The sequence below is a fragment of the Cynocephalus volans genome, chromosome 1 (assembly GCF_027409185.1).
Source record: "Cynocephalus volans isolate mCynVol1 chromosome 1, mCynVol1.pri, whole genome shotgun sequence".
NCBI classification, from domain to species: domain Eukaryota; kingdom Metazoa; phylum Chordata; class Mammalia; order Dermoptera; family Cynocephalidae; genus Cynocephalus; species Cynocephalus volans.
In genome coordinates, this window is record NC_084460.1 from 271,057,439 (window position 1) to 271,081,221 (window position 23,783).

Sequence of the window (23,783 nt, forward strand, 5' to 3'; positions counted from 1 at the left end):
GCCGGAGCAGTCCAGAAAGGGAGATTTTGGACCCAAAGGAGTCCGGGATGGAAGTCGGGTGGGTACTAAATCTGAAAATAACACCCCCGGTTTGTGAGGTAAAAGGCGACCGGGAAAGATTGTCCAGTAGAAGCACCACCTGAATTTACCTCCTCCCTTCCCACCCCAAAAAGCCCAGTCACTAACTAATAAAGCTAAGAAAAATCCCTAGAAAACTTTTCCGAACCGGAAGAGAAGGCCCTCTCCCCAGCCCAGGGGCCTCTTGGGGAGCGGGCTGGAGTTTGCAGCCCCGAAACGGCTCGCGAGGCGCGGGGTGGGGCGCGGGCGAGGGGTACAGGGACGGAGTACCTTCAATGGACAGGAACTGGCAAAGAGTTTCAAAATAGCTGAGCACTCTCCCCCACGCCTTCGAGGGTCCCGGGCGCTAGGACCAGGGCTCCCCAAAGAGAGGGCAACCCCCAATTCGGGCCTAAAAGGAAACTTTCCGGGCCGCGGCTGCACCTGACTCCTCACCGCCCCTCCACCCCACCCCACGCCCGCCAGGCCGCCCGCCCCGCCCCGCCCCGGCCTGGCCGCCCAGAGCGCGGAGGAGGGGGACAAATAAATTCAACTATTACCGGAATCCGGGGGGCGTTTGCGAAACGCAGGAGGAAAGGGGGACGAGCGACCATTCCCCACTCCTAGGCCCTGACGCCCCTGTCCCAGCAGCCCTGGCCTTCCGCCCCGTGAGAGCCTCCGGGCCGGCAGAGGATTCGGCCCCGCAGCGCCGCCGTCCCGTCCGGAGGCCCCGGGGGACCCGAGGGGGCCTGGGGAGGCCCGGGGTACGGGGGCAGGGCGCGGCCGCCGCGGGGCCCGCCGGCCCGAGGCCTAGCCGGCACCCCCCCTCCCGCCCCACACCCCCACCCTGGCCAGCGCAGGCCGCGCCGCTCGCCCCGCTCAGGCCCTAGCTTGACCCCCCCGCTAGCCCGCCGTCGCCGCCCGCGGGCGTCCTCGAGGCCCCCAGGCCCCCGTCCCTCGCCACCGGGCGCCGGCCCCACTCACCCTTTCATTCTCCGCCCGAGGCCTGGAGTGGGCCGGCGAATCACCGGCCTCACGTAAGCGCGCTCGCCGCCCGCCCTGCCTGCGCGGCCCAGCCCGCCACCCTACGGGAGCCCGGGGATGTGGGCCGGGCCTGGGGCCGCCTCTGCTTACCTTTCAGCTGCTTTTTTTTTTTTTTTTTTTTTTTTTTTTTTCTCCTTCCCCCCTTTTCCCTCGGCTGGGCTGACAGATCAGAGTGAGAGGCGCTGGCAATGGACTAGGAAGCTCGGCTGCCGCTGCTATTGCTCCCCCCAGGGCTCCGCTGAGAGCCTTTCCCTGTCAAGCAAAAGGGATGAGGATCATATTTTTATTTTGGAAACTAAAAAGTGCTCCCAGGGTCGGTGATTATTAAGGGGAAATCCCTGAATATACTCTCCAGCCAAGAAGGCAGGGCTGCCGGGGCTGCACAAGAAGAGGCAGCAGCCTCCTACAGCACCACTACAGGCACTGCGAGGACATAACACCAGAGAGCAGCTCCTCTGCCCTCCGAAACGACAACTTTCCTACCATCTTGGAGGCAGAGGAAAGGGGGGCCGGGGGGAAAAGTGCACCCGGTCCCGATAAAGTACAAATTTCTACTTCTCGTCTCTGGAAAAAAGTCCACAACGGCCGTCTACACCGGCGCTTGGGGGAAAAAGCAGGGAAGAAACAGGGAGTGCATGAGAAACGCTTTCATTTGCTCCAGGGGGAAAAATGTTTCTGCATCTTCTGATGGAAAGAAATCTTTACGAGACACAGGTTTTCCGGTGATTATTGTTTTCTAGTTTCTATTTTTTTTCCATAGTGACAGTGGTATTTTATTTTATTCTATTTTATTATTATTATTATTATTTTTTGACTAATGATTTTTCTCCATTACAGGTCTAAGTCTGTGTCTGGTGGTCAGTTTATAAATTTGTACTTCAGGAGACTTCATGGTCACTTTATTTATTTGTCTGTTTGTTATTATGTGTATATATATATATTATATATATGTTTCCACATATTATATTAGAAAGATTTGTGTTATACCTTATCCTCAAAATTGAGATTGCTATAAGATAATTATAAAGGAAAAAAAAAAAGATAATTATGGAGGGATGTCTTTTGTCTCCTCTCTCAAAGCAATGTAAATAAAGCCTATGGACTGTCCAGAAAGGCATGATACAGCTGTTTATTTTTCACAGTGCAACTAAAGGTAGAGATAGCTGGGGTTTTAAATACAACCTCATGTATATAAATGACCACTTTTCTGGAAATACATAATTCTAATCTGTTAAGGTCTGCCATTGAAGAAAGGTTACTGTAAAACTGGAAATAGATTTTAAAGACAGCGTTAGGTTCTCTTTAAGTAAAATTGTTTATTAAGGATTATATCCAGATATTTAACTTTTTCACAGATGTAGGTTCTTTAAAGTTTAGCTCTTTGGTGTATTAGACATGTTGCTGTCCGCTTCTTGTATCATAGAATTGAGAAATGTGTCAATTTTTGTTGGAGTTGAAATGTTAGTTCAGAACTTCCAATCTGCTGCCAGCCTGTACGAGTGACTTTTCATATACTGCAATTGATATCATGAAGTCCCTCTTTTAATGAGCAAAGCATTTAAATGGGATCAAAATTAAACAATGGTGAGGTAGCACAGAGGTGCGAGAGAAGGGTGCTGACCAACTCCAATAGAACTCTTACTGGAGGAGAATGAATTGCAGAGACTGTTTTTGTGAAGGGAAGAATAATAGAAAATGACCAGACTCTCTTTTTGTATGTTCTACAGAGGAGGATGAATTGAATATGGTACTAAAAGTTCTTTCCTTTTCTTTTTTCTTTTTCTTTTATTTTTTTTCTTTTTTGGGGGCTGGCCTGTACAGAGATTGAACCCTAGACCCTGGTGTTATTAGCACCATGTTATTAGCAGCAACTGAGCTAATTGACCAGCCCTAAAAGTTATTTTCTGCCACATTTTGGCTAACCTAGAGGGAACAAATCTATAATATTAGTGCCTCAAATTAATAAAATATTTAATTTCTTTCATTTAAAATTTATTTCAAAAGATTTAGAAATAACTGATGACTCCCCTTAAAAATATCTGGTTTTTTTTAAGGTTTCAAATTTAGAAATTGGCATAACTTCTAAATAAGTGAGTTCAGGTAATGCATATATCAGATATTTATCATTTGCATGCTGAACCCCATCTTTGTCACCTAAATTTGAGTACAATACCTGAGTATTCTGGATTTTCTTTTGTGCTATTTTTCCTCCCTCTTTGATGGAAGAAACTAAAGAAATTAAAGTAAAACAAACTGATTCTTATCATCTTGGAAACTTCAATTTTGAAGTTGTATTCTATTTACAATATATATTTTTTTAACATGGAAGCCAAACCCATTGATCATAACAAGGAGATTACTTTTCTTACCACGTAGACTCCTGGTGGACTTGAAAAACATGTTTTCTAACAATTTGTTTTTTCCTTATATATGACAAGAGTTTATAGATATGCTTTGAATTTTTGAAGAAATTAAGATATGTTGGTTTGCATTAAGCTGGCTGCACCCTTTCATGCATTTCCTCTTGTGACCAAAGAAACCTGTTTGCGTGATGCCTGTCAGGGAGATAGGGCTATGCTGCATAATTTTAGCGTTTCAGTGCTTTTCTCTTTATAAAGCTTGACTCGTACATGGCCATAACCATGATGTTTGTCCATCAGCTGGGCTTAATAACCAAGGTTTGGGGGTTTCTCAGCCAAGAAAGATTTTCTCAGCCAAGAGGAGAATCCCACTAAATTTGCAATATTTGTGAATTTGATTGGTCAAAGTTTATTTCAGTTGATAACTGAACTCATTTCAGGTGCTTATGTCTGATTCCTAGAAGCCGCAAGTGCTAACAAAACTACTGAAATAATTTATAGGAACCTTCCCCCACCCCATATAAAATTCCCACTACTCAAATTTAGCTAACATTACTGAGTTCCTAATGCATTTTGGAAATCTTGCATTTTGGATACTTTTATGTATGTATTCTCATCTATTTCCCCCAAGAGCTCCAAAAAGTATTATTTTATTTTTTCTTTTCTTCTTTCCTTAAATATGGTTGGGATAACTGTCTTCCCTGTCAGAAGTGTAGACCTTTTTGGACCTAAAGCTTTCCAATAAGATTCTAAATTCTGCTGCTCTAGAGTTTCTGTGGTACCTCCCACGACTCTGTGCTCTATGCCCAGAAGTGCTAGGTTTCTGTCATGTGCCCTCTGCCAGAAACAAACTTTGAGTAGGCAGCTATTGGAATTCTCGTTATTCATTACTGGCAACCAGTAGCTTATTTCACCTTTGTGAAGTCTAGGACCTAAATCTATCAATTGTTTTGAAGAATGCAAAAAACTAAATAAATATACTTGTCAGTTGAAATGCACTGTGACTCCCTGATCCTGAAAATGGGCAGTATATGATATAAAGGACTAGCTTATTTATGCTATTATGCCTTAATTTCACAAGCAGCTGTTTGACCTTTAGTTGAAATAGGAAGCCTTAATATTTTTACTATCACTAGAATCTGTAATCAATCTACACTAAGGTATTAATGATTTTAATTTTGTAAAAATTGACCACCTTATTGAGAACACTATTATGAAGTTATTAAGAAAATACCATCTATATCCTTAAAAGGTCTCATTCATAGATTGTATGGATTTAAAGCGGAAGATGTAAGGGCTGCCTGGTTAGCTCAGTTGGTTAGAGTGCGGTGTTTTAACACCAAGATCAAGGGTTTGGATCCCCTTACCAACCAGCCAACCTCCCCCCACCACTGCAAAAAAGGAAATAAAGTGGAAGGTGTATGCATGTTTAATATATTAGAAGATGTGTTTAAGCAATAAAGCCATGACGTTCTTGGCAAATGTTCCCTAACAGAATCATCAGGTGTTTAAAAAAACACTGACAGCAAACACGGTTATACAAATTGAGTTTTTTTGGAGGGATACAGATCAGGATATGAACCTTCCTGATCATACAAATGTTTTTCTAACGTTTCTAAATGCAGACTCTAAAGGCATACCAAGAGTCCCTAGCTAGTATAAAAACTCGCAAGGAGGTGAAGTGGCAGAAGTGGGGCGTGTTTATAGCCTAAAATTTTTCAAAACCAAACTGTTTGATGGCCATAGACACAAATTTTTCTCACTTTAAGCATTTCTGTTTTGGAAACATTTGTTGGTACTGTTTCTACCTAAAACAAAGATTCGTGTTTTATTGTGGTTACTGTGCCCTGCAAAAAAAAGTGTTTGTGAGATAAGCATTGTATTTGGCAGACATTTACATCATAGCTTTAGATTGAATATGAAATTTCTGTAATAAAGAATCAACTGTAGTCAAAACACATGATCATTGATCAGGTAATCTCCCAAGTTCTAGCACCTAACCTATGAGCACTCAGACCTGAGAACTTTTATCTGATTACAAAGCCAGAAACCACAAGGTTTTTTATTATTTTAATTCCCTCAAGGACCAAAAGATATCCTTCAGGAACCGAATGGCCAGTGGCAGCAGTAGGAGCAAGACATGTACCTCATGCCATTGCCCTGACTTCTTAGGCTACAGGCATAAAATATGACGTTGTTAGCCTAGGCTATAGGCATTCTTGGGCCATTGTATTAACTCCTGACCTTTGGAAAAGGAAAACAACACTCAAACTGAAGTCATATTTTAAGTAATGATTAGTAAAGAGAAACACCCCAAAGCAGTATTAAAGATTGGATTTGGGTGAAATTACAATATATCCTTTTCTATAATTTATAATGCAAAAAACTGTGTCCCAGATGTGGTGGTTAGCTAAAACATTGTAAGGAGAGAAATCCATAGAGACCTCAGAATAAAAGGCAGAGCTTAACACAAAGGTGACAGTGTTCATTTCTGCTACATTCCTGGTTAAGGAAGCTTTTGTAGACCCGCTGGGAGCTTAACCATTATTTCCAAGGGAAAATAAATTCCAGGTTCCAAACAGGTAATTTACAGTGATGTTCTGGAACACAGCCCATTAATAAATTTGGATTTCCTGTACTATCAGATCTTTTCCATGTAGAACTGTTATAGACTGCCAGAATTCAATAGTAAGAGTGGGAAAATGAGGGGGAAATCCTCTTGTTCAAATAAAATAAGGAGTAACTATTAACATACCCAAATAGCTTGATATAAATTCAGGTAGGGAAGATTTTCAGCCATGTTAAATGGTAGTCAGTTGTAGTACACCAGAGAGGAAGAAAACACTTCAGTCAACTGAAAATTATATTATGTACCTTTACTCTGTATACATTGGAGTTTCTGTTTTATACATATCTGGGTGCCACATGATCTTATTGTAGGTATTTGCATTTTGTTTTATTCTTAAGCAAAACCAGAAAGAGAAAGAAACGAGAGAACAAAAGCAGATAAGATTCTACTAAAAGTTACCCAACCTCATCCTTCTATTAGGCTGATGCTCTTTTGCCCCACAGAGCAAGTCATGGTCATTCTTTTTTGGTGCCTCTATTCTTGTTGTGATGTTCTGTGTTCTCAGTTCAGCCAATTAAATCCCACTCTGCTTTGATGCCTTGCTTGTCCCTGAAGATTGTCCCTTCTGATGCCAACCTGACTCTATAGTGAGCTTATCTTACTCGAATGCCTTGAATTGTTTTCTAGGCTTTTTTGGTTTTGGCTTGTGTTTTTTTTTCCACATATACAAGAGGGGCTGTAGTGATTGAGTGCAATCTGGAGTCAAGGCCATCTGGCTTAGAAACTTGGCTCTACCATTTTCCTGTGTGACACTGGGCAAGCTCCCTGTCTTAGTCCATTTTGTGCTTCTGTAACAAAATACCACAGACTGGTTAATTTATAAAGAACAGAGAGTTCTTACAGTTCTGGAGGTAGGGAAGTCTAAGAACATGGTGCCAGCATCTGGCGAGGGACTTCTTACTATGTCATCATATGGCAGAAGGTGGAAGTTCAAGAGGGAGCCTGCACACACACACACATGCACACAGGAGAGAAGAAAAGAGGGAAAGAGAGACAGTGAGGTAGGGGGTCCAACCCATCCTTTCATCAGGAAGCCACTCCCACCATAGCTACCCACTCCCACAGTAATGGTATTAATCCCGTCATGAGGGCAGCCCTCATATGTAATGTAATATCTAACACATAACAGCCACTCCATAACTGTCAATTTCTATTTCTTTTCACTGAATTCATAGTGAGTGTCTGGAAAGTAAAACTTCAATTTGTCTTTTTTTTTTTTTTTAAGACTTAAGGGGATCTTAACCCTTGACTTGGTATTGTCAGCACCAGGCTCTCCCAAGTGAACTAACTGGCCATCCCTATACAGGGATCCGAACCTGTGGCCTTGGTGTTATCAGCATCACATTCTCCCAAGTGAGCCATGGGCCAGCCCAAAACTTCAATTTGAAAACTGAAAAGTTTGGGACCTTGATCTAGAACCAATTTCTAAAAGTATTAAAGAATAATGATCATATTAATTAGAATCCTCTTTGCATAGTTACTATTTGCTTGCATGATTTCTGTGAGATTTCTCCCTTTTTTGAAAATATGAGATTTTTATTTTATTTATTTATTTATTTTAACTTCTCAAAATCAACATTGTAGTTGATTTTCGTGTCCCTTTACCCATTCCTCTTTCCACCCTCCCTTTCTCCCCTCCCCTCCACTACATCATATCTGTTCACTTGTCTTAACAAGTTCAAGGAATTGTTGTGATTGTTGTGTCTTCTTCCCTGCCCTTATTAGTTTGTTTATTTATTTATTTATTTATTTTTAGCTCCCATAAATAAGTGAGAACATGTGGTATTTCTCTTTCTGTGCCTGACTTGTTTTACTTAATATAATTTTCTCTAAGTCCATCCATGTTCTTGCGAATGGTAGTATTTCATTCTTTAGATTTCTCCTTTTGATTAAAGTTATTAGTGCTCTCAAATAAATTAAAGTTTAATTTTAAAAAGTATGATTGTACTTTTTATATTTTCATAGTAAGAACAGGCTTGGCCAACACAAAACCACAAGCATTTATTCATTCAGCCATGTGCCAGACTATGCTAGGCATTTCCTTAGCACTTGGTTCTAATGAAATGATTATAGGCTTCCTCTTTTTCAGGGGTACTAGGTGATACAGTGGCAAGAGACCACACTTCAGTTCTGGCATAGTGTGTTTGAAACTGTGGAATTTAAGAAGTCAGTGTAGCAGATTATGACCTACTAAAAAGAATGATATAAAATAGGTTAATTCAGTAGGTTAGAATGCAGCCTTACGCCACGAAGGTCACAGGTTCAGATCCCCGTACCGGCCAGCCACGAAATAAAAAAAAAGAATGACATAAAATAGAAAATATGCAAGAGTGAATGTGGTCAAAGTATTATTTCATAAAACAGTTCTCTTCAGTTACATAAAAATGTATGAATATTTTTACGCTAGAACAAAAAGTTGAAAAGCTGCTACCATATATTATAAGGGTGACATTTGTAGCATCCTGTAGTGGTTAAGTAGTGAACGAGAGATAGTCCCTGTCCTCCTTGACATTACAGTCTAGTTCCGAACTGGTTTAAGATTATAGGAATGGTGTGGTCTGAGAAGAACTTGAGAATACTGGGCTTAAAAGTATTGTTTCTTTTTTTCCCCCCAACTGCTGACCAAGCTAAACGTGTCTGTGGGAAATTTGCTGGCCAATCAGAATGTGTGACACTGGCTACAGTAGCTTATCAAAATGTAGCTTGTGCATGCAATTTAAGTCACCCTCAAAGATGCAAAGGAGCCAGAGAAGATCCAAAGGACCATTGTGTTGTCAAAAGAATGAAAGAAAACCTGGAAATACCAAGACTTCTCTGTATGGAAAAATAAACAGGGTTGTGATTAAAGTCAATGAAGGAAGTAGATCAGCTGAACGTTAAATTGTTTACCCTTAAGCCGAAGAAAACTGTTGAATCTCAGAAGAAGTACCTGCATTTAAGACCCCTCAAAAAAAGGGAGTATTTTTTCCCACAAGTTCTGACCATATAGAGCTTATTTCAAAAACTGCCATATATGGGGCTGGCAGGTTAGCTCAGCTGGTTAGAGCATGGTGTTATAACACCAACATCAAGGATTCAAATCCCCATATCAAGGGCCGGCCCATGGCTCACTTGGGAGAGTGTGGTGCTGCCAACACCAAGGCCGCGGGTTCATATCCCTATAAGGGGATGGCCGGTTAGCTCACTTGGGAGAGCGTGGTGCTGACAACACCAAGTCAAGGGTTAAGATCCCATTACCGGTCATCTTAAAAAAAAAAAATCCCCATACCAGCCAGCCAAAAAACAAAATTTATTTTTAATTGCCATAGATGGAATTTATTTCAAAGGTTAACTGTTAACAGTTGAAAATAGAAGACTCAGACTAAACCATTTAGCTTTTTATCAGTTAGTGAAGTATTTATTGGGTGCTTGCTGGATATGTACTGTTAGGCTCTGTGGGGAAGTGAAAGAAGACATAATACACAGCTGTGCTCAGGAAGCCTACAGCCCAGCTACAAAGGTAAATAACATCCAAGGAAGCATTTGGAGAACTAGTAAGGGCTCATAGTAGGGAATGGAAAGGTCAAAATGAGGAGAGGAGGCTGCCTTGAGTTGTTGGAGGCTTGGTGCTACCGAAACCCAAGTCAGCTAAGTGAAGTCTGAGCCTCATTTGTTCTTTCTGAAAACCAATGAGAGCACTGGTGTTGATTAAATAAAATAGCTGAAAATCTCTAACACAGTCCTGGTACACAGAAGATCACAGATTTGTGTTTGTTGAATCTAAGTGAAGAGAATTTTTATGTGGGGCAGAGGAAATGGCATGGTCTGAAGCAGGAGTGAGCAGGTCTTTTCCACAGTCCAACATAAGGTGTATGCTGGGAAATGGTAGAAAATACGCAAGTAGGGTAGGACCCAAGCAAGAAGACTTTGAAAGCCAAGCAGAAAAGTTTGAACAGATATGTAACAGGTAATAAAAAACAATTACATCATGTAGGATGATGTCTGGTAAAAACAAAAAAACAAACCAAAACATTATAGTCAAAATTCCATATTTACAGATTCTGTATCTGTGGATTCCAGCAACCCTGAATCGAAAATGTTCGGGGGGGGGGCGTGGGGGTGGTGGTGGGGAGACAATAAAAAATAATCATACAACAATAAAAAATAATACAAATTAAGAAATACAGTATAACAACTATTTACACAGCATTTACATTGTATTAGATATTATAAGTAATCTAGAGATGATTTAAAGTAGAAGTGAGGATGTGCATAGGTTGTATGCAAATACTACTCCATTTTATATCAGGGACTTGAGTTTCGCAGATTTTGGTATCTAATCCCCTGCAGACACCAAGGGATGACTGTATGAGTATTTGTACTTAAGCAACAAGGATCTCCTGCTCTTTAAATATTCAAGGAGTACCTTTGAATCATTTGCAGTGTGCTAGGCACTGGTGAGGATATTGGGGAAACCTAGCCTCTGCCCTCAAGTGGGTTAAGTCTGGCAAAAGAGAAAAGTATTACTGTTTTAGGGGTGTTTTATTTTTATAAAGGTCCTACTTTTAAAAAAATAAGCTCCATGAAGGTTAGGGGTTTTGTCTTTTGTTTTGTTATTGCCTATTTTGTTTACTTAGCATGTAGAACAGTGCCTGGCACAAAATAGTCACCATAAATATTTGTTGAATTAATGAATATTTGAGATTTTGGATTCTTGAGAAGTACAATCTCTTCGACACTATTTGATAAGTAAGATATGGCTTTTAGATTAAAAGAGGACGTCTATATACTTAACATGTATACATACTCTAGGCTATTTTTAGATGACTAGATCTATAGGTCAAAAAATAAAATAGAATCACCCGGAGTAAAAAGCAGACATACAAGAGGAAAAAAAAATGTGGTTGTCATTATACCCTTTTGTATGGAAACTCTAGCATATGTGAGCAAATATCTTTGAGTATTCCCTTTTCCCATTTTGTACGACATGATCAGTTATACCATCTGCTCCTCTAGGAAACTTGGCAGCTATTGGTCCCTGAGTTTTGCTGTCACCATACATGGTTCTAGAACATAAGAACAAAAGCTTTTAAAAAATAGCTTTTCTTTTTTTTTTTTTTTTAAAAAAAAGATGACTGGTAATAGGATCTTAACCCTTTACTTGGTGTTGTCAGCACCACACTCGCCCAAGTGAGCTAACCGGCCATCCCTATATAGGGATCCAAACCCATGGCCTTGTTGTTATCAGCACCACACTCTGCCAAGTGAGCCATGGGCCGGCCCTTGGTGTGGGGATTTGCCACGGGCCAGCTAAAAAATAGCTTTTCTGACACAAGTTTCCTTTAAATCATAGAGAAAAAATAATCAATATTGACCAACTGGGAAAAACTAAATAAATATTTACATAGTCATAAATCATTTCAGTCTTCTCAGAGATTATCATATATCTAAATGTTTTTAATGTATAAAGTGAGAGCAATTAAGTAATTTAATATCAACAGAATTTGTACTTCAAATAGGGAAAGAATAGATCATCTTAGTTTGTGGTAATATGCACAGATGCTTCCTGTTGCCCAGTCCAGAATGATGTTAACATTAACCTCAGAGGAGGCCGTTAAGCCAGCCTTGAGCTAGCTCATAACCATTATGTCTCTGTCCAGGAAGGAGAGAATTATGTTACCTAGAATTTACGAGCAGCAAATTCTGAGTAATTCATACAATGATCATTGATGATGTGATAAATTATTCAATTTCTATAGTATGTGTCTATCTCTCTGAAATGAAGCTAAGAAAAAAATTGGAGGGAAATATGGATTCCAGACACCATTCTTAAAAAGCTCATGTAAATACCCTATGCAGGCCATTTGTCTTTTTTTTTCTCTGTTAGAAGGGAGTTTCTCTTTTCTCTGAATCAAACTATTGGAATAATATGTTATGTTACTGATTCTTTTTTGCTTCTCTCTCTTTATCTTGATTTGAGTTCAGAAAACTTGAAAAATGTCCTGGTGCTGATAACATCAAGGTCAAGGTTTGGATCCCCATGCTGGCCAGCTGCCAAAAAAAAGAAAGAAAACTTGAAAAATGTTAATTCTTTTAAGCTGTGTGAAGGATTTTGTGCATTTATAGTTTTATATGCTCTGCTGTTTTTCCTCACAAAACTTCTGACACCAAATGTGTGGGTTTTTTTTCACACACCAAACAATTCTCCAACTCTCCAGACACCAACTGGGTGTCCTACAATTCAACCCAATTTTGACCCTAACTACCTGGAATTAGCATTAGTCTCCAAAGGTTAAAGGCTCAGTCCACAAGACTACTCTCACCTCAGATGCCAGTCACAAGTATCAGGTCCCCAAGTTACCCACACTTCTGTCTGACTTGGCTACAAAGTCAGGGGATTCCCACAACTCCACCCCCCTTCAGTTTGATAATTTGCTAGAATGGTTCATAGAACTCCAGAGCACTCTTTACTTACATTTACTTATGTGTTATAAAGGATACAACTCAGGACTAGCTGAAGACAAGAGATGCATAGGGCAAGGTATTGGCAAGGAAACTAGGGGTAGCAGGGAGCTTCCATGCCCTCTGTGAGCACACCATCCTCCCAGCATCTTGATGTGTTCACCAACCCGGAAGCTCTCCAAACCCTGTGGTTTTAGGGGTTTTTATGGAAGTTTTGTCACATAGGCATGATCAAGTGTTAACTCTATCTGCAGATCTCCCTCCCTGGAGACTGGGGATGTGGGGCTGAAAGTTCCAAGCTTCTAATCAAGGCTTGGTCTTTCTGGTGACCAGCCCCCATCTTGAAAGATCTAAGAGCCCACCAACAGTCACCTCATTACAACAAAAGATGTTCCTATCACACAGGAAATTCCAAGGTATATAGGAGCTCTGTGTTTGGAAAAGGGCACAATGACCAAATGATGGTCCTATCACCCTTATCACTCAGGAAATTATCATTCAGCGTTTTAGGAGCTCTATGTCAGGAACCAGGGACAAAGACCAAATATACTCATATATTTCTTATTATTGGCACACATGCTAACTCCTTATTTTGAAATAAAAACAAAAAGCAGACCGAAAAGCAACAACAAAAAGCCTCCACAGGCTGGCCAGGTTAGCCCAGTTGGTTAGAGCAGTGTTCTGATAACAGCAAGGTCCAGGGTTCAATCCCTGTACTAGCCAGCCACCAAAAACAACAATAAAAACCCTCCACAATGTACTAAGTTATCCAAATTTTCATTTTTGGTTGTATCCATTAATATATTTACTGTTATTAATCTATACTATTGCATCAAAATCATCACAATGTTGAAGCATGCCGTTTAAAGCACACCTATTTTCCCAAATTAAGCTATCTTAAAGGAAAATAGAATTATTAAAAGGCAAACAGTAAGCAACATAACTTACTATTTCACCTGAAGAATCTTAAAGCACATTATAAACACTTTTTATCTTAACAACTGGAAAAAACAAGTTCTAGCAAGTGAATTGCTTAAGATTGCATAGATTAGCCCAGTTCTAGAGAAATAACTCCACGTGTGTTTTGTTGAAATTTTGTTAAACTACAGAGTTTATTCAGATTTCACCAGTTTCCCACTAATGTCCTTTTTGTTTCAGACAGCTACTCAGTCTTTCATGACCTTGACACTTGAAGAGTACTGATCAGTTTTTTTGGAGAATGTCTCTCAGTTTGGGTTTGTCTGATGTTTTCTCATGATTAGATGGGGTAATGTATTTTTGGCAAGAATATCAGACTTTATGTCCTACTAGGGAGTACATGGCGTCAATATGTGTTATTACTAGTTGTATTGTTTTCTATTGCTGCCATAACAAATTACCACAAACTTAGCAGCTTAACACAAGTATGGCTGGCTCTCCGCTTAGAGTCTCACAAGGCTGAAATCACAATGTCGGTAGGGCTGCACTGTCATCTGGAGTTGTGGTCCTTTTCCAAGCTGAGTCAGGTTGTTGACAGTATTCAATTCCTTGAGGTTTTAGGACTGAACTGTTTTCTTGCTGCCTGGTAGCTGGGGATCACACTCAGTTCCTACAGGCCACTCTCAAGTTCTTGCTTCCTGTCCCCTCCACCTACAAAGGCAGCAGGAGAATTTCCCTTATGTACAATCCTTCTCACACTTTGAATCTGTACCTCTAGATCCAGATTTAAAAGGCTCATAGGATTAGGTCAAGCCCAAACTGACAAACTCCCTTTCTCAAATTCAGCTGTGTCAAATAATATAACCTAGTCACAGGATTAAAATTCATCATATTCACATTCCCAACGATTAGGCAGGGCATATATACCACAATGGAAGTGAGCAGACATCTTAGAATTTTGCCTACTACCCTGGTGGTATTAAACTTAAATTACTTGGTTAAGGCAGTGTCTTTTGGGTATCACCACTATAAAGTCATTGTTTTTCCATTTGTAATTAACAAATATCTGGGGGAGATACCTTGAAACTGCAAATCTTTTTTCTTCTCAAACTTTTATGCTCTAATTTTAGCATTCATCAATGCTAAAATTGAATTTAAAATGGAATTGTCCATTCTCCATTATTTATTTACATCACTGTGGGTTCATGGATATATATTTTATTTGGGGAGTTATAATGCAGTACTAACTTTATTGTTCAAATTGTATCAGCTTTGGCCATTGAGAACTCTTTATTTTTGGTGGGTGGCAGGCCAGTGAGGGGATCTGAACCCTCAAACACCATTCTGTAACCAACTGAGCTAACTGGCCAGCCCTACTGGGAACTCTTTCAGGTTAGTTTCTGTACCTTTTGATGTACCCCCATCCTTTTTGAACACTTCTTTACTTTCTGCACCATAAGATGCTCTAGATTCATCTTGTATTTTTTCTTGCCTCAACCCTGGAATAAATCACTTTTCTAAGGATAACTCTAGTTTTAATCCAACAGAACTAGGAGTAGCTTCTATTTGCTATAAATTACTGTTTCCATATGTTAGGTGCAGATTAGTGAATGTACTAGTTTCTACTTGCTGTCCTAATAAATTATCACAAATTTAGTGGCTTAAAACAACACGAATTTATTATCTTACAGTTCTGGAGGTCAGAAGTCTGAAACGAGTTACACTGGGCTAAAATTGTCAACAGGGCTGCATTCCTTCTGGAGGCTGTGGAGATAATCCAGTCCCTTGCTTTTTCCAGCTTCAAGAAGCTACTTGTATTCAGTAGTATTTGTCCCCTTTCTCCATCTTTTTTTTTTTTTTTTTTTGGCAGCTGGCCAGTACAGGGATCTGAAATCTTGACCTTGGAGTTTTAAGGCAGTGCTTTAACCGACTGAGTAATTGGCCAGCTCCCACTGTTTCTCCATCTTTAATGCTTGCAGCATAGAATCTTCCAATCTCTTTTTTTTTTTTTTTTTTTTTGGCTTTTTCGTGACCAACACTCAGCCAGTGAGTGCACCAGCCATTCGGCCATTCCTACATAGGATCCGAACCCGCGGCGGGAGCGTCATCGCGCTCTCAGCGCCGCACTCTCCCGAGTGTGCCACGGGCTCGGCCCCTTCCAATCTCTTGATTTTGATTCTCCTGCCTCTATTTCTTCTAAGGATCCTTCTGATTACATTGAGTCCACCCAGATAATCCAGGATCATCTCTCCATCTTAAGATCCTTGATGTAATCACATCTACAAAATCCCTTTTGCCATATAAAGTAACATATTCACAAGTTCAGGGGATTAGGACATGGACATCTTTGGGAGACATTTATTCTGCCAACCACATAAACATATTTGGACTTAATGGGACAATCAGTCCACATGAATTAGGCAAAAGGAAAATACCCCTTTAATAACATGCTCCTTTTTACTTTTTCCTTCTTAGCGCAATGAGTAGCTTTTTAAAAAATTGTATTATATTTGCACATTTGTCTATATCCTTTATGAAAATGTCATTAATCCTCCATTGGTAGGACATTGGTTTTGATATATCCTCCAGCAACAGTGAAGAACTCCTGTTGATCCATCTGTCTGACCTTCTTCATGTTTGTCACCAACATTTGTAAAAGCAATATAATTTGCCATGATGCATTACTCTACTGTCCAAAGAGCTCGGTTTCTATAATCTGGATTTATAATATTGGTTGGGAATTACATCGCCAGAGCTAAATGAAAAAAATTAAACGTTCACTTCATACTCTTAACTATAACTGTGTATTTACTTTTTATTTATTGAGTAAGTGTTTATTGAATATCTGATTGTGCAAGACACTGCAATAGATATTAGTGATGAACAATAAAATATAATAAGTCATGATTCAAATTATGGGGATATTGCTTTTAATAGCTTAACATCAGAGAATAATTCAAGTATCTAATATTTATATACTTACTTTCAGTTTGGGAGGTAGTTTCTAAAACCAAGATTTCCTATTCTTATTTCTTTCAACTAACTAGGATAAAATTTTTGGTACAGAGTACTATGTGCAAAAAGCCACTTAATTCTCTCTATTGTAGTAGTGAACTATAGATTAGTAGCATACTAAATCACAGGATTCTAAGTGTCCACTTGCATTTTTTCTTTATAAAGGACAAAATTCCTAGAAGAATTTTTTAATGTTTAATATAATAACAACAACTAACACTTATTAAGCACTTACTCCTGCCAGTTAAATTATTTAGTCTTTCTTCCAAACAACCCTGTGAGGTAGGTGTTATCATCATCAACATTCTCACTTTATAGGTAATATTAATACAGATGACATAGCTGATAAGTGGTACAGCCAGAATTCACATCTAGGGAACTGATTCCATACATTTCTCCCTTAACACACAGAGTGTACAATATCATATAGAGTTACCACTCAGTAAATAGTGTTAAATATAATGATTGCTCCAAATCTTTTTCATTGTTTGGTCACTTTTCCCAACTTTGGAATATAGCTGAAAAACTATAGTCTCAATGGATTATGAAACATATAAGAATGGAAATTTCAGAAACAGCCTAAATGTTTCACCAACTTAGTAAATCAAAGTCCCATTGAATGTGCATTGCAGACTCAAGTGCATCATTGCTGCTGTTGAAGTCATCTCTTTGATTTGATGGCAGGACCCACAGACAATGTAGCTCCCAGCACAGTTATTTGGAGTAACGTAGAACTATATTCTAGTGCCTGTTTTGCCATTGGCAATTACTTTCCCTTAATCGAAGAGGGCTGCTGTCAACTTAGGTATTATTTTTCTAGTTCTTGGAAAATCCAGGAAGGGAATTCTTCAGGAAATAAATTTTGGCCGCCTAGTGATAGAGTCTTAAAAATATGAGAGTACTTCAGAAAGTTCATGGAAAAATACAATTTAAAGATAATACGAATCTTTCCATGAACTTTTTGAAGTACACTCGTATTCTATTCATACCTAATCAGAAAGAATGGTTTTCATGTTTGCTTTATTTCTACATTTGAGTGCTTAAATGTTTCACTCATAGAAACATGTTTTTCTATTCCAGCACACTCAAGTCTAGAATATTTTCATGTTGAAGTTCGTAGACGTTTCCCAACCCTACTTTAAAAAAAAAAAAGACATTTAAATCTAGATAAGGTGGAAAGGAAAAAATTATTTCAATTTACATCAACATTTGTACAAGTCTTTGAAATTGAAATATGAACAAGGAATATTCAAGATAACTGAAAGTTCTAGAATAAAATAGAAAATGTAATGTAAGAAATGTGATTTATATAGTACAATAAAATACACACAATCTAAAATATATTCAAGGTAAGTTTATATTTATTATATTTTATTTATTTATTTATTTTGGCAGCTGGCCAGTATGGGGATCTAAATATATTTATTATAATTTGAAAGTAAGTTTTTCTAATCACTTGGAAGTAATTTTGATAAATTTGGGTTATCTATCAGCAAATTTAAATAAATAGAAGACAGTGTGCTGAAGAACTAATAAATTGTACAGCATAGTAAAAGGAAAGGTTTACTAGTCAATAGCTCCGAAAAAAACTATATGGGAATCAAAGTGGCTACCAAATTAACGTGAATCACCAGCAGTAAGATGGTGAACAAATGGGAATAGTTAATGATTTTGGTTGCTTTCCGGAGAGAATAGCATAAGGCATGATACAGTAATTGAATTTAAGAATATAACAGACTATTAACCAAACCCGCTTAGTAATAAAGTTTTAACTGACAGTGAATATATCACTTGGAGAGGAGAGAAAATGGTAACCAAAACCTTTGATGTGTTAGTTTGGTGGGGAGGATCAAGGGAGAAAAGGGATTATGGAAAGAACTATGGGCCAATAGGACGTTGATATGTGGCATCTTTTTGGTCACTAAATGTGTACATATGCTATACTACATCAGAGACTCTAGCAGAGACAATACTTTCTCAGCTGTTTATTTGTGTGACCATGCTGAGTCAGAGAGTGAGTCAACCCCACTCTGGGAAGGAAGTGTTCACAAGGAGACAGGAGTGATTTCTTCCTGGGCAGCAGGTCCTATTTAGTAAAGTTCCTTGCCCAGGAAAAATTAACTGTTATCCCCCGGGGTGAGCAGTTGACTTGCTCTTCTCAACATTGAGGATCAGGCATAACAGAGTTCACATTAGAATATTCACATTTAAGAGCACACTGGGTACTGCCCAGGGTATAACATTGAGTAGGCACAGTCCTTGCCCCTTAATTGTAAAGCTATTAAGGGTAATAGCAGGTTGCTGTAGCATGAAAACTTCTAATGATCTTTTTGGTGGTTTGCCTAGCAGAAAATTTTCTGCCCCCTTTTAGTGTGTTTTTCATTTTCTTTCTGAAAATCGCTTCTCTTAACACATGTACTTATTGAACTAAACCATAACATGAATGAAAGAACCAACTCGAATCAAAAAGTTGACAGTGGAATAAGATGTGGACTCTCAAGACCCAAATACATTATTAAAGATGATTAGATATCTTTTCTAGCATTCCATAGATTTATACAGGGTACCACACTTTTCCTAAAACCACTGCCTTATATTTGTCCTAATATGCCATTTTTGGATGAAAATCATTCCATTTTTTATCAAAGGACAATATATTTTGTAAGCCAAGTCCAAATGAAGGAGTGAAGTAAACTTTGGATAAATTTTTATCATTTTACAATACATGAGATGACAATGACAAATTTGAACCTGTAGAAATGTTCTTCATGTATGATTGGAAATGATGTGAGAGGAAAATATTAGGTAAAAACAGTAGAGACCAACCACTAGAGACATAGGGGGTGAAATGAGTAAGGAGTCCATCCCATCTCTTGTGGAACAAAATATTTAAAAAGAGATGGACACATTCACTTCACTAGGAAAGTGAAGGATAAACAAGGAGAGGGCATGGGTCACAGAAGACACGCACAGGAATTATTGAGGAATAACCCCAATCTCCTAAGGGAATGCTGCTGCCCAGGGATTTCCCCTAGTCCATTCTCTCTGGGTTTGCAGATACAAAACAAACCCCATCACGTGAAGGGGTGTGGCTGTTTAGTTTCTGCTAAGTAAACAATAACTTTCCACTTTATGCTTTTTGGGAATTGTAGTTTCGAGAACTACAGGAAGGCATATTTTCTGTCGTTATTTAATTTTATGCATGTAGTGATATACCTTAGATAAAGACCAGGTTGCTTCCAGTCTTAAAAGAAAAAAGAAATAAACAGGCAAATATTTTTTGGCCTTTATTCTTCTTGGCAAGGGAAATTGAGATTAATGAAATTAAGTCATGTTTTTCTGTTCCTTTTAGACTTCAACACTATCCCAGGACTTCCCAGCAGCAAAACAGTAGATGCTTCTGTTCTAGAACAATTGGGCAAGGTCACCCTACCCATAGGAATATGAGGAAAATCCCAAAGTCCTGGAAAGGTTTAAAGATCTCAGTAGGCTCAGTTGCTGTCCTAGTTTGCCCTCGTGACTTGCCACTTTCTGTTTTTAATTCAGAAAATAATTTACAATAACAATGTACAGTACACTGGCAGAGGGGGTACTTAGCTTGCTGAAGAATACAGTAAATCCTGTAAACTGGAAATACAATAGAAGAAACTGTAAAACTACCTTGGGTTTTATTCTTATACTCAATATCTTACTTGAGGAATAATACTTCATTTGGTCCTAGTACTCATCCAGTACAGCAACCAGGCTGGACAATCTATAAGCAACCTTAACAAAGAATCATTTCCTCCTGTAAATAGCCTTAATCTCACAAAGAGCATTTCAGTTATATGTGCCAAGTTTCTTGAACTATATTTAAAAGCTGAAAGAATCTGAGCCAAAAGGGAAGGGCCTCAACTCTATCCTACATACAATAAGGGACTTACCAACCCTATACTGGATACAAGAGCAGTAGTGTTTGGTATGTAATAAGTGATGAGTAAATAGTTACAAATTAGTACATTATGGAGATTTCATAAGTATTACGGTCTTTTTTCTCTTTATATCTCTCTTCATTACTGTGATGCATATTACAGGGCCTATGGCAAGAACTAATTGTCCCCCAATCACCTATTCTTCCCTTGTGGTGGTTTTATTTTTTAATTTTTATTTTTTAGCAGCTGGCCAGTATGGGGATCCAAATCCATGACCTTGGTGTTACCAGCACCATGCTGTGCCAAGTGACCTAACCAGCCACTCCCACTTGTGGCAGTTTTAATTCTTCAACACTCCTCCCATCAAGAGGTGGGTGTCTGTTTCCTCCCCTTGAATCTGGGTGGGCTCTCAGGCTGGTTTAAGCAATGAAGTACAGCATAACTGATGCTATTTAATTTCTGAAGTTATAAAAACCCTTGCAGCTTCCTCTTTGGTCTCTAGGAATACTCTTACTCTTGGAGCCCTGCGCCACCCTATTATTTAAGAAGTGCAACTACCCCGAGATTGCCATGCCATATAGGCCACAAATAGAAGCTCTGGAAGACAATCCCACCTGAATTTCACCATTCCATTTCAGCAACCAAAGATGTAAGTGAAGATGCCATCTGGGAACTGAATCCTCCTGCCATAATTGTTGGAGTCATCCTCAAATATTCCAGTCATCTGGCTGAGGCCCTGGTCTTATAGATAACTCTTACAGACAACAGTTGCCCCATCTCTGCTGTGCCCTTCCTGTGTTCTGGACACACAGAATCTCATGAGCATAATAAAATGATTGTTGTTTTATACCACTAAGTTTTGGGGTGGTTTTTTACACAGTAATAAATAACTGGAACACCTGCTCTTAGAATCTTTGTTTTAGCTGGGTAGATGGCTGCCTAACTACAGGCTATATTTCCTAGTCTCCTCTCTTGCAGGTGAATGTGGCTATAAGACACATATTATTATATACTTTGTGTCCTTAATATATCTTGGAGCTCTTTCCATATCAGCATGTCGAGATCTAGCTCATTATTTTAAACCTCCAAAATGTTTAAAATATGCAAAAAAACACATATTTCATTTTATGATTATACCAAAAGTTTTTTTAAGTTCCCTACTGATGGATATTTAAACTTTTTGTTTTTTCTGGGCTGGCCTGTGGCTCACTTGGCAGAGTGTGGTGCTGATAACACCAAGGCCCGGGGTTCGGGTCCCATAGAGGGATGGCCGGTTAGCTCACTGGGTGAGCGTAGTGCTGACAACACCAAGTCAAGAGTTAAGATCCCCTTACCAGTCATCTTTTAAAAAATAATAAATAAATAAATAAATAAATAAATAAACTTTTTGTTTTTTCTGACAAACACTGCAAAAGTACATGCTTTGCCTCAGGATGAATCATGCCTTGAGTCTCACCCGTATTTGATTTAGATGAGACTTTGAACTTAGACTTTAAAGTTGATGCTAGAATAAGACTTTTTGGGGCAATTGGAATGGAATGAATTTACTTTGCATGTGAGAAGGACATGAATTATAGGGGCCAGGAATGGAATGCTATGGTTTTGAATGTGTCCTCTCCAAAATTTATGTGTTGGAAACTTAATCCCCAGTGCCACAGAGTTGGGAGGTGGGACCTTTTGGGAGGTGTTTAGGTCAGGAGGACTCTGCTCTCATGAATGGATTGATGCCACTATTAAAAAGGCTTACATTAATGGGTTCACTCTCTCTTGCCCTCCTGCCTTCCATCTTGTGAGGATGCAGCAAGAAGGCCCTTGCCAGATACTAGTACCAGCCCCAAAACTGAGAAATAAATTTCTGTTCTTTATAAATTATCTAGTATGCGATATTCTAACCAGACAAACGGACTAAAACCAGTCATGGCCACCACCGTATTATGTACATACCTCTATTAGAATATGTTATGACATTACTGTAATCGATACTTATACAAATCTCTTATTATACTGTTAGCTTTTTTTTTTCCCAGCAGCTGGCCGTTACAAGGATCCAAACCTGTGACCTTGGTATTATAAGGCTGTGCTCTAACCAACTGAGCTAACTGGCTTATTGAAGGCACAAACTAAATTGTATTTCTTTGTAGTCCTGTTACTTAATGTTGTACTTGACACGCAGTAGATACTCTGCAAATGTTTAATAAATTTCAGAGCTGGATTTGAGGCTTTGTAAAGTCACAGAACCAGGAGTCAGAAGAGCTGGTTCAAACACAAGGCCTGCCCCTAATTTGTCCTTTTTCTATCTGGCCTCCATTTCCATAATTATAAAATACAGGTGGAATACCAGATTTTTTTCTACAGTCCTTTTCAGATCTAAAATTATGATTGTAAAAAGGAAATTCATAAAGTTACTCATCTCAAGATCTCTTTAGGTACCAATTCAAATCATATATTATAAACTAATCACTAGTCCTAGACCATACATTTGCCATTTTTTCAGTACCAACATGTTTTTCAGTGTAAGTTATTTAAAAAATACTAAGATAGTAGAGATTTTGAATATCAAGTCAATCTTTAATTATTTTCAGTGGTGAAAAACACAAAAAACATTTTAGGCAGAGGGTATTTGGTTCTGACATCCTTGTTTTCTTAAAATCTATAACCTGAGGTCTAGTCATGGTTCTCTCATTAACATCATGGTCCCTTGGGCTAAATTAAATCAGCAAACTAATTAAAGTGCTATGTAATTCTTAAGATATTTTAAAATATTGGTTTTTTAAAACTTATTAGGGAATCCTCAACTATCTTCATCTTTTTATAAAAGGTGGCCTTACATGTCTATATACACATTTTTTTCTACAGATTATCAGATTCACTTTTTTTATGCCTACTTGTTTTCTAAAAGTTGAGTTAATCACAAAAAAACCTAAGGTCTAGCTATGCTATGATAGGCTTAGCCTTACAAAATATCCTAAAAATAGTTTATCATGGATCCATGCATATCATTAATTTCAGCTTGAACCTGAATTTTCACAGCCACATTGGGCCTCTGGTAACGGGTTGGTTTGTAATGACTATACTAGTGTCGTTTTAATAGCAGTCATGAATGACAATGTTAACATTTAAAAATATATATATATATATTGGCTGGCTGGTTGGCTCAACTGGTTAGAGCACAGTGGTGTAACACCAAGGTCAAGGGTTCAGGTCCCTGCACTGGCTAGCCACCAAAATAAAAAAGTACATATATAAACACATTACCACTGCTTTAGTTGCTAAGTTGTTTAAGTTCCCCTCTCCTTTGAATAGTGGTGGGGTAATTTAAGCAACAATAAGGCTGACAGTTTATATTAGTCAAAGGTTTATATTAGTAAAAGAATCCACCTGTCCCCATTTATACATATTAGTAACTCT

General features: G+C 38.7%; 1 long non-coding RNA gene across 1 annotated transcript; it reads left to right on the top strand.

Annotated features, from left to right (window-relative positions):
• Nucleotides 1-592: 592 nt before the first annotated feature.
• LOC134360727 (uncharacterized) lies at nt 593-21,189 on the top strand. The gene is made up of 3 exons (XR_010021348.1): nt 593-1,823; nt 20,619-20,745; nt 21,014-21,189. It is a non-coding gene; the product is annotated as an uncharacterized LOC134360727 (long non-coding RNA).
• Nucleotides 21,190-23,783: the final 2,594 nt, after the last annotated feature.